We start from the raw sequence: 12,569 nt of genomic DNA, 5'->3' as shown, positions 1-12,569 counted from the left end.
TTATAAGTACCATGAAAGGGCGATAGTTAACTTCGTATAATGAGTGTGCGACAAGCCCTTTTGTTTAAATTCGTGCACTGAATTACTTCGAAGCGTGATGACCTCGTAATGGCGTAACTCTAAATGTAATGTTAGTGTTTCATTTCACCAATGCAGGCTGTCTACAACCGCGGCGCCCCATTGACCAACTGCTGGGGCTTCGTCGACGGCACAGCAAGACCAATCTGCCGTCCGTCTGTCGACCAGAGGATCTACTTTTCGGGCCACAAGAGAGTGCACGCATTGAAGTACCAGGCCGTCATGGGCGCCAACGGCATTGTGTGCGAGCTTGATGGTCCGTACCCTGGCAGCAGACACGACGCCGGTTAGTGAAGGTCTCTTGCTTTCCTAGCGCTGAAACTTTGCCAGTAAGATTTACAAGCACTAGTGCAGCGTTGGCAGTCTCTTGAGTACCGAATGGCCCTAATGCGGATACAATAATGTATTGCCAAAGTAAACAAGTAATTACTGAAGGGCATCACAAAGATTGAGTTAGTTCTGTTACCCTGAAAATGTAAAATTTCAAGGCCTTGCCTGTTACTGAGCACTGCTGTCACCCTGTCACTGACCATGATTTTGTTTGGAAGGCTTGAAGGACTGACAAAACATTACGCACGCGATGAACTTTGAGGTAGAAAACGTTGAATTTGCAAGCAAAGTTTGTGCCATGTTCACAACGTGTCGTATTGACCTGCATCTGCAATCTCTTAATGTGCAAAGCTGAGACTCAAAGGTTTTGTCTTTTTTTGTGTGTGTGCACAGGTATCCTGGGAGAAAGCGGTCTCTATGCCTAGCTGCAGCGCCTTACACATGGGTGCCTCTACTGCATCTATGGCGACCCAGCGTACCCACTACGGCCCCTGCTGATGCGACCTTATAGAGGTGCTACCCTCACCGCGCAGCAACAGCTGTTCAACGAGGGCATGAGCACCGTTCGGCAGGCCGTTCAGTGGGGGTTTGGGAAGGTCATCGCCGAGTTTGCTTTTGTGGATTTTAAGAAGAATCAAAAGATTCTTCTTCAGAATGTCGGTCAGATGTACCGGGTGGCTACATTGCTTACGAACTGCCACACTTGTTTGTACGGCAGCCAAACCGGCATGTATTTTGGTCTTTGTGCACCACTTTTAGAGGATTACCTGGTGCCACGGTTCAACTAATGTGCTCTTGGTTGGCCGTGCATAGCTTCACTGTGGACTTGGTCTGTAATTGGTCTTAATCATTTTGTTGTGTTGTTTCATGCAATGTTCTGCTCAGTGAGGTCAATTATTTTTTTGTTTTGAATTACTTTTGCATCACTGTTGTGTACGGGTACATCTTGACAGTTCGCGTGGGGTATGTGCTGTGTTCGGTAATTGCACTCCCGTGCGATGCATCAAAGCAGATGCCATTTCTAGTCAAACTTTCAGCGTTATTCTGTGATCCTCCGCATTCTCGTGAATGGTCCGTACAAGTGTTTTTTTTTTCTCCCATTGCGTGGCAGTTCGTAAGCAATGCTTCCTTGTGTTTTGCATTGAGTGGTGCACGTTTGCATCACTGTTGTGTACGGGTACATCTTGACAGTTCGCGTGGGGTATGTGCTGTGTAGTGCTTTTTTATAACCTTCAAAGTGGCACATCATTACGTGTTGACAGGTGTGCGTAGGAAGTGGGAGCATGTAAAGAGTGGTGGCTGACTCATTTAGAGCTGGGAGTATTGCTTAAAGCAGGGAAAAAGCTGTCTGAGAAAACGGAGCACGTTCACAGTTGAAAAATTGCTGATGGAACTTCGCTGGAGCAGCGCAGTTGAACATCTTGTTGCACATGTTCGTGTGTGAAGTGTACACGCTGCAGTACTGCACACACGGAAACAAGAAATACTCACACCGGTTCAGTTGGTTAATCTGCTCACGTGATGGAATGCCGCATGGCTTAATAGGCATGGTATTGAGATCGGCATATCGAAGAGCTTTGTGCTGTTCAACTGGCATGTGCAGCGGAAAGAATTTTTCCAAATCATGCAATTGCATGTTGAATGGCCAGTGTTCAGGAGACGTATGACCAGCATGAGTACGTTACGATCTGCATAGAGATCAGATCAGAAAAGGAAAGAACAGCGCACCTCTCCACATATTGCTGCCACTTGATGGTGCAACAAATGAGCTTCCAGACATAACGCCCACCAGTCAATGACGGAGGTCAGGTGTGCACATGGGGTGTGTTGGTGCTCTTTTGTTAGGTCAAACACAACGAGAAAGGCATTGGTGAAAAGTGCTGTGGGGGCATGCATGCCATTATGTAAAAGTTGTAGGTATGTATCGTGTCGCACCTAAGATTGTTTTCGTCAAACACTGTGCATTGCTGTGAAGGCAAGTGAAGTGTTGAACTTTGCTGCAGTTTGTGCAAGTTGCACTTCAATGGGCATAGTTTGCTGAGAAAAAGGATTGTAGCAAAATACAGTCAAACCCTTCAATAACAAAATCCACGGGGAAGCAAGTTTCGTTTTTGCGACATAGGAAAGGCTTTTGGTGTAGCGCGAAGGAAACACGGACACAGGAAGGCACATAGGAACACCACAAAGCGCTCATATGAGTAACCAACAAGCCACATTGCAACCCCTTTCGCGACAATTCGTCGCAAGGATTGGCAAAAGCGCAGATCAATTGTGGAATGCTGAACTCTGCTACAATAGCCACCTGTTCTTCTGCCTTTCGCAAATTCAGAGACGATCTCAAACACCTACCCAAGCATCAGAAACGCATGCTTTTTAATAGGAGGCAGAATCTCTTAAACAGGCCGCTGCTAGTAAGCAAAACGTGGGAGATCTTCACGTGCATACGGAGAGACGCACAAGCAAGCATTTAGACAGTCTGCTGAATGTCTATCAGCATGCAGACTCTTCTGTGCGTGTCGTCACTTGTGTGGTTGCCAAAAGAGGTGTTCGCAAGGAAGTGTTCTCATTGGAAAAAAAAGGCTTGTTGCTATCATGTAGGCGATTGCAAATGACAGTAATAATAATAATATCTGGGGTTTAACGTCCCAAAACCACGATATGATTATGAGAGACGCCGTAGTGGAGGGCTCCGGAAATTTCGACCGCCTGGGGTTATTTAACATGCACCTAAATCTAAGTACACGGGCCTCAAACATTTTCGCCTCCATCGAAAATGCAGCCGCCACGGCCGGGATTCGATCCCGCGACCTTCGGGTCAGCAGTCGAGCGCCATAACCACTAGACCACCGTGGCGGGGCTGCAAATGACAGTGGTCACAGCAATACTTGTGGGTGAAAATGTGTGTTCATGACTACCTAATGAGCTGGAAAAAAAAAAAAAAACATTGGTGATCACTACCTGACATTTATGTTATTGTGGGAGCGATATCTGAAAATCTCTGCACTGTCGATAGGAGGCAAATGCATTGAACTCTATGGACATTTAACGGAGACGCCAGATTGCTTGGTTGCTGTGAGAATTTTGTTATTTAGGGGTTTAACTACAGCGCAGTTAGACATGCAGTGCTGCAAGCCATTTAAAATGAAACGTTCGTCCAGCACCCTGGCCTGTACATTCGTGATCTCTCAGAGGAATGGAGAGCCATGACATGGAACAAAGAGAACGAATGAAAAAGAGAAATTATGAATGTTTATTGAAGCTTGTTAACAAGTGTTTGGAGCACATCCGCCAGCAACCGATTTTGCTGGAGGATCATGGCCCTCTCCTGGCGCCGCTCCTCGTGAACATCATTGAACTCGCGTACTCGTTGCTGCAGCTCCCTTTCTTGCAGGTCCAGGCGCCTTTCTTCAAGTTGTAGGCGCCTGTCCTCTTGAGCTGCAGCTCTTTCACGGGTTTCCGCCTCTAAGGCGAGGCGCCTTTCGAAAAATTCCAAGTGGCGGTCAGCCGTGCGCCGCCTCCTTCCTGTCATCATTGCATACACGACATGTATAAAGACAGTGCAAAAGAGGAATGCTAATTGGATTGCGCTGAAAATTCACAGTTTATGCGTAGTACACCATGTGACTGAATCCAAGATCAAGAAGGGAGCCGACGGATGGATACACGTTATAGGTTTCAAAACAGGAGAAAGTGCCTCAGATCAGGCTGGCAGACGTTTCGATAGGGGACCTATCTTTGTCAAAGGCGCCTTGTCATCCCTGGCGTGTTAGTTTTAAGGGGTTAGTGATGACGTCATGTCCAGCGGTGGCGCGTCTGTTGCTGTTGGTTTTTCTTTCTTTGCAGCTACCTTTAACTTTGACATGGCAGACCTGAACGTGTTTGCAAACTCTCTTGAAATGTGGCAAGGGCTACACTCCTCTGCTTTCGAGTTTCTCTCTTTCCAGGCAGAAATTAACAACAGCAACAGACGCGCCACCGCTGGACATGACGTCATCACTAACCCCTTAAAACTAACACGCCAGGGATGACAAGGCGCCTTTGACAAAGATAGGTCCCCCATCGAAACGTCGGCCAGCCTGATCTGAGGCACTTTCTCCTGTTTTGAAACCTATAACATGTGACTGAATGTAATTTTTTCGCCACCACTAGACCGCGGCGTACGCTAACATGAAACTTGCATTGCGAGTCCACTGGTTCAAAAACTGCGACCTGTTGTGGTTCAGAAATGAGAAAAACTACACCGTTGCACATGGCAGACAAGCCGAGGCCACTCCATGTACCTCGTACCCTGTCAGTGATGCGGGCTAAAAGGACGAGTAATTCTACCACTGGCACTGGTAGCCTTGCTACATTTGTTTAAACTCGCAACAACGCTGATATTTCTTGAACATCGCATTTGTGTAACGTTTCTTCAACCTCGCAACAGACGTGGCCCAGTGGCCACGCGTGTGCAGACAGTTCCTTTTGTATTTGCTTGGTCATCAATGAGTAAGCACAAAAATTGCACATGCGATGTACAGTTAGCACTATGTGCAATTTGATTTTTTTGTCTATTATGATTTTGTCCTCGTCATATTGAGTTAGAGGTTGGATTTTAGTGCATTTCATCCCGTACACATATGCAGCTCTGTCTTGCCTTGCGTGAAAGAGAAACACTGCAGTAGGTCCTCTTGTTTTGATGACTATGTGTGATGTATATTTCGTACTGCTGCACCTTTGTGAACTTGTGGTGGTCTGTACACATAGTGCCTTTGACTTTATTTATATGGCAGTGTCACTGTACCTTTTAGCATAGGGACCGTCAGCCTTGAAGTTTCATGTGTCCCTAGGTTGTCAGAACTCTTAGAGCTCTTTCAGCAGAAAAAGTGTGCTCTCAGGGCTCGCTCGGACTCAGACTCAGTGAAAGTTTCCTCATCCTGACTCATTCGGACTCTGACTCACTAACCTTTTCCTGAACCGAACTTGCTCACACCACATGTAGGCGAACTCTCTCGTGAGTGACTCACTTATACTCAGACTGAGCCGTGAGTCTGAGTGCGTCTGGGCGAGTAATATTGTGGTGAGTGTCAGTCCCACTGAGTCCAGTTTGGGAAACTTTTAGTCTGAGTCCGATTGAGTCCATTTGAGGAAAATGCTAATGAGTCTGAGTGAGCTCCACGTGTTATTGTGGACCTATGGCCCTTTCTACTCGCCTGTCAGCATTACTATCAGCCTTTAATAGCCTACGTTTATGCTCAAATTTATTCACACATGCCTCAATGCACTAGCGTTCACACGTCACCTCCATGTTCTTGATCAGAGGCGTGAGTTATGAGGGGGGGATGCCATGACCCCCCTTCCCCCCCCCCCCCAGAAACCCTTTCATGGGACATTCTTGAGAGATATCGCTCGTGCGAGTCACATATTTGATAAGGAAATCCTTACTGAATTGCAGTCACTGATAACTCGTACTGTTTCAAGGCACTATCGCGCTCAGTATGAGCTACACCACGCGAGCGCGTGGCCGAGCGCTCTGCAAGGTTGTACAATGGCGCCGATCATGGCATATTTTCGAGTTATTGGGAGAGAGTTTGGCTGTCCCTGCGAGCGCGCATCGCCGCTCCACTTGCTTTCACCCTCGCCCTCATTTTGCCCTGCGGCGATATGAGCTGCGAAAATGATAACTTCGAGGGTGAAAGCAAGCAAGTGGGGGCGATGCGCGCTCGCAGGGACAGCTAAACTCTCTCGCAATAACTCGAAAATATGCCATAATCGGCGAAACTGTACAACCTTGCAGAGCGCTCGGCCACGCGCTCACGTGATGTAGCTCGTACTGAGCGCGATAGTACATGATGAAAAGCCCCATCATAGAGCGTCCATTATATGTGGTATTGCCGTTTAAGGAGCAGACACAAAATATTGTCTTGTTTTTTTTTCTGTTGAAATAAGTAGTTAACGACCCACTTATAAAGAATTCAAAGGTTATTTGTGCAAGAAATCAATGTTTAATTCATTGGAGACGGTTTGGTAGTGCCCACTAGCACTTTCGGTTTCGGATAGCACGGAGTGAGGCGGGACCCAGAGAGGTCGGTGTGTAAACATATGTGGCTACGAAGGTGGCGGTTGGTTGTTGACACCGAAAGCAAAGGCGGGTATTGCGTGCAGTGACGCGACACTCACGTTAAAATTAGTTTGAAATATGTTCTAGGCAGCTTTATCCGTTGATATTTCGTAGCTGATGCGTGCGTCTCCACAAATATGTCCCACAGGTTATGTCGCCTTCAAAATTTTGTGTCGCCACTCCTTTAGAGACACTTGACACCGTGATTCAAAAACGTCACTTCACGCTCATGGACTCATGAACTGACACACTCAGGCCCAGCTCGAGGCGTCAGTTTGAGCCTGAGTGGACTATCAGAAGAAAATGTATTTCTTGATTGCGTGTGCGTGAGTAGACTCGTGAGTCAGTGAGCGTGAAATGAGTTTCTTGCATCATGGTGTCGATGCTCTTTAACACCAGTGTCGCACATAATTGGAGCTCTGCAGTACATCTTTTCATCTTGAAGGAAAGGAGGGGACTCCTAAGGGCTCGTTTTTCTTTGTTAGACACAATATTAATGAGAACTAACAGGCATTATTGCCTGTTAGTTCTCATTAACCTTTTCATCTTGTACCTTCACTTACGAGTTATCAGTGGTTTCAGCTTGGGACATTTTTATAAATACGCTACTCACACGAGATGTTTTCAATCAAGAACTTCCCAAGAAAGAATTTAGGAAGGGGGGTCTAGACGCCTCCCCCCCCCTGACTCATGCCTCTGCTTAATGAATGCTGAGGTGGCGCACGAATACTGCTCCGCTGAAATATGTGTGAATCAATTTGAGTATAAACGTAAGCCGATATAGGGCAGATAGTAATTGGTGAAGATTTGTGGAGAAGACCATACGTCACGGATAAAAGATGGGCTCATTCACTCGTGAAATATATGTTGCACTTAAGGGTCACTCAAGCGCGGACCCATCTACATTTTCTTCGACTGCACTCATTTGAACTCGAGGCCCGATTTGAGTGAGTAGACTCACGGGCGAGTATGCTGACCTATGCATATGTTGCATGGTATTACTGGGTGCCTTATTTGCAGAGATGTGCTTTCAGTGAGCTTTGTGTTTGCTCTGTGATATACGTGCCATTTATATTGTGGTGTGGTGTACCGTTCTGGCAGTTTTAAATGGTGTTTATTCATGTTAGTTTTAAATGTTGTTTAAATGGTATATTTATCTGTTGCTTCATGCAAATAAACAACAAAGTGCATGTTCCACAACAACTGTTACTTATTTGTGTGTGGCAGGAAATGGTATTCATATGCCACACTTTCTCCACATGCACGCCTCACAAATGTGTTCTTTCAGTAATAGTCGGATACAACCTAAAAGGTCTGCAGAAGTCCAGCCAGGATTACTGAAGCGTGGTAGCCGGTTGTTTCTGTAACTAAACAAACCATCCTGCTCATGCATGCACTTGACAATGCTCTGTGAAAATGGGTTCACCAGCTGCCTGACCTACGACGTTACTGTAGAGGGAGTGCCCATTTGGAAAGGCTTGTGTTCGTTCCCCTTTGAGGAGAAAGTGCAACAGACTTTTAAAGGTTGTATCCGATTGCAGTACTTTTTTTCTTATTGCGTGCTACTGTAACCCAAGTACTTAAAACTTCCTTTCCCTTTTCGTAGTTCGGCTGTCTTTTCAGCCTGCAATATTACAACATAGTCACTTGAATTTGTTGCTGCCACAGTTGTTCTGTCCAACCGACCTCGTCGTGCCCTTGCTGCACCTGCAGCAGCACTAGCGCCTACCGCTTGCGCTGCCCCTCCTGCTGCTACTGGCGCAGTCTCCTCCTGTGGAGCAGGAGATGACTGTGAGAAGTCGCCGACCACCTCGTAGGGCTCCTCTGGTGCCGTGGTGAAGACTTCCACGTTGTCGAACACAGCTGTCGACCCTAAATGAAATGGCAACAGTCCACGATATTGTACTTGACACAGTTACCATCTCAGTATGTCACAAATGCTTCATGACATGCAAAGTCATGAGAGGTTGAAACGTTGTAGAGTCACACTTTCCTTACGTAGCTGTGTTAAAGCAGTTTTAAAAAGGCGTCAAATATACACAATTGTGCGACCAATGACAGTAATCCAAACATGTACAGGCAACAGCAGATGCTTGCTACACCTCTTCTCTTGCAAAGACAATGTGCACTGATTCAAGAATGAATGATTGCTGTCTGCACATGGCACCTGTTGGGAATGAGCCACGGAAACGCTATACTCAATTATTATTTTTTAAAGATTGCAACGCTTCGTTAGGCAACACATTCTCTTTTTGTTTGTGAGCTATTAATAACTGTTAGCGGGGGAACCATGGTTTCCAGTAAGGTGTTTCATTTTCTAGTGAACAATTCACATGAGCATTACCTCTTTTTCTTTACTTCGTGAACATCATAACTTTGAAAAGGTTAGATATGGCATGACATCTTGATTGTACTATTACGAAAATCCATTTCCCAATTTACCACCTGCTACTGCAACACGCCACTTGTCTAATTTACCATCGCATTTAAAATCATCGCGCACTGCTCTTGAAAACTGTCTGCTATGTTTGTTGTGCCTCCTTGTTACTGAGTAGGGATGCAAACCACGTAAAGTGGGTAAAGTGAGAGCAAGCATGCACCCTCGTGCACGCTACGACAATGCACCATCCATGGCCACATACCAAGGCAGGCCTGTGCACATACAGTGACATCTGTAGGCTTGCCTTAGTGTTAACGAATGCTGCAAGCCTTTGCAGTAATTTGAAAAAGCATCTAAAAAGGTTTCACTTCAAACAAGAGCACCCGTTTTATAGGACTGCTTGCATTAATTTAAGTGAGCTTTGTCGTGCCTTCACTACGTAGCAGACGACACCATCAAAGCCACGCCCCTCAAGCGCCACTATGTTGCGGGAACTAGGTTGAATCCACAACGACAATTATTCATTCAATCACTAATTGACAAACTTACACAGGTTGGGGGGGGGGGGGGGGGCTGGTCGCCGAAACCTGTGCTGTCCTCCCCGCTCGCAGGTTCGGCGTGTAGAGTTGCGGAGGCAGAGTCACGCACCGCCGACGCGACTCTGCGCTCCGCTCTGTCAACGCCTGACGGCGCCTGCGACGATGAGGCGCTGGTGCTTGCCGCCTTTCTTGCCGCCCCAGGGCGGATGCGGTATCCGTGGCTTCTCGCCACATCAAAAATTTCCTGGAGAAGGGTTTCCTTCTCGCCGTACTGCTCCTCGGTGCCCGACCTGCGCAAACTGCACGTTCAGCTCTGAACCGCATAAGCACTGCACCGTCGAGCACAGTGCTACATACTGTTTAAACTAATAGCACACTTACTTTCTCAAGTTGGCCCGGTCTTCTTGTGCAAACTGCGCGAGCAGCAGGTCGCAGCGCTCGCGTATTGCCCGCGCGCTGATTGTCCTGCCGAGCGCCAAAGACAAGTTTTCTGCGACATTGAGCCACAGAGCAGGATTGTGGTAGGGATCCTGCTCGCGGACCTCGCGCAGCATCTAAATATCGACTTCGATCGTAAATCGAAAACGCTTTGCCGGCGGCTCCATCGCTGCAGTTTCCCCGATTCAAATGTAGCGGGAGAAAGCTGGCTTTCCGCGCGGCTCGTCTTGGCTGTAGTTGTGGCTAAAGCCATCTCGTGATTTCACGCAACGCGGGATCTCTTCGAGATCCCGCGAGATCCCGGCCGCAAAGGGGCTTTGCGGGCCGCACGCTATTTCTATGGTGGCTAGAGGGGGAAGTGTGACGGGCGAGAGCGGAGGGCTGTACGAATTCCCAATGAAAGATGGCGGTCACACCAGGTGGCGCTACCTGCGCCGTAGGTGCTTGCGGCCATGCTTGCGGCGGCATTTGCCTGCTTTGCGTATGGCCGCTAGACGTTAGTTTCACTTGTTTCTAATAATCGCTTATACCCCGCGCCCGTGTTGTTAAAGGCGCTACGTGTTTTTTTCGCTAAGAAGCATGTGTTGCAAGTTCTTAGCGGTGTTAAGCAAGAGGAAAAAAAAAAAGAAAACCAAGAATGCTTTTAAACCAGACGGAACTGGCGTGCCTCCATGTTTTCATATTTAAATGTGTCTTAATATCGGTTTGCTTCGACATGTTTAATCTGCTACAGTGTGCAAAAACTGGGCTAGTTGGTTGATTTTCATGGTAAAAGCAGCGCAAAAAGACGACAACACGAGAAGAACGACACAGGACAGGCGCTGAACTGTTCAGCGCTGGTTCTGTGTCATTCTTATTATCATATTCCTTTTGCGCTGCTTTTACCATATTTATAGTCTGCTTCAGTTGAACTAAACCACTTGCTCGGCTGCATAGCTCAGCTGACTTTAATGTGTTCTTTCCTCTTGGTCAAGTGTACACTGTCTACAATGGTTCATAGCGAGTATACTGGCTGCAGTGCAGCGCTTTTTTTTTTCTCTCTTAGTCCGCACCCACCACCCCCCCTCCATTTCCTCTGTATTGTAAGGGGTTCTCTTGAGCGCGAAATGTTCAAAGCATTTACCTTTTCCGGCTACGTTTCCTTGAGAAAATTGAAGTGCTCTTGAGCGCGAAATGTTCCAAGCATTTACAATTTCCGGCTCCTTTTCCTCGAGAAAATTGAAGTGGAGATCGGAATGCTGCAGCTGGAGGCTCTTTGATACTGAGCATTTTATTTTATTATTTTAGCGATAGTTCTATCTATGCAAGGACCAATGATTTCTGTTAACTTACGGCTTTAGATGCATACTAAATACATGCAAGGACATGTTTGTTTATCACACATTTGTCATCCCATAATTATGCCAGACATTTGTTATCACATACTCCCCTGTCACGTTAAGAGGTCAAATTACTTGACCCTCCTCAACTTCAAGTTTTTGGCGCTCCCTTATTTTTGGACACTCCTGTCTGCTTTTCTTTTTTTGGTAAAGTACTTTGGCGCGTCCAGAAACACCGTAGGCACAGCGTCTTCTGACAAACGCGGGGTATCTCTACAACCTCACCGTTTATAATGTGTTGGTATGTCCTTCCGATGAAACTCACGTCGAAGTGCCGCTCGCAAACAACGCTGTCCCTCGTCAGCTCTTTGTGAGTCTGCTTAATATTTCGAGCTCATTGCTCTCGCCTCGAGAGATCCTTCGGGGCTTTAAAGACCGAAAGCTTCTCCGAGCACGATCTATACCCGCCTTTACAGCCAGGGACGAAGCATGTACTTGCGCGATTTGACGGCATGGTTCGCAGAACATGTGGGTACAGTGGCGGGTAAACAAACGACGATAGCGAAGGCAAGGCATCCGAACAAGGTGACGGCACAGCACAGAGAGAACGAACGAGTCCAGACGAGCCAAAGCAAGCGCGGCGAGCGCGAGCACCTACTACTACACCAGCGCCCCTTGCGGCGGCCAGAACTTTCATTGCGTTCCGCGCATCGCTCTCCCACGGCGGGGATACAGCGCCCGTCACACTTCCCCCTCTAGCCACCATACTATTTCGGATTTTTTGCGGGCGGAACATGGCGGAACGCAAACGGTAACCGCGGTTAGCGTTATGGCGCATGCGCAGTGGTCGCGACCGCAAGGAATAGCGTACGCAAAGCTTAGCGTACGCTATTCTAAAACTGCCTAGTATCGCGCTCGATACACGAACGCCTTGCAATGAGAAACGCCGTGCGAGGTAATCGTTGTCTACAAACCGTGAAATGATGCACTCGCTGTGACACGTCGATTGCATGGATTGTGATCGTGACCGAAGTGACGCCGCTAAAATTATTGAGTGAAAAAAAAGAAAAAAATAAACGTTTGTTTTTAATGGCGTTGCATCATACTTCACTATATCATATTTGGAATTTTTGTTCTTGTCTAACGTGCGTTTTTTAGCATTCGTGTGTATTGTGTGCATGTATTACGCAGTGATAATTTGTTTATATTAAACTCGTGAAGCTTATATTGCACAGACCCTTTTTTTAACGCTTATCCCTTCTTGTGAAGCCTCACCCCCTCACTATGCTTCACGAACAAATGAGGAGGGGAGATCCGAAGAGGTGGGGCTTGACAATGCTCGAAAGGAATGCGCTTACTGATTGTGTCCACCGAGATTATCTATA

General features: G+C 47.0%; 1 pseudogene; it reads left to right on the top strand.

Annotated features, from left to right (window-relative positions):
* The first annotated feature begins 300 nt into the window (after positions 1-300).
* LOC119381821 (uncharacterized) lies at positions 301-1,196 on the top strand (annotated as a pseudogene).
* Positions 1,197-12,569: the final 11,373 nt, after the last annotated feature.

The sequence above is a fragment of the Rhipicephalus sanguineus genome, chromosome 2, assembly GCF_013339695.2.
Source record: "Rhipicephalus sanguineus isolate Rsan-2018 chromosome 2, BIME_Rsan_1.4, whole genome shotgun sequence".
Taxonomy (NCBI): domain Eukaryota; kingdom Metazoa; phylum Arthropoda; class Arachnida; order Ixodida; family Ixodidae; genus Rhipicephalus; species Rhipicephalus sanguineus.
Note: the sequence above shows the minus strand (reverse complement) of the source record. Positions and strands in the feature narration are given on the sequence as shown.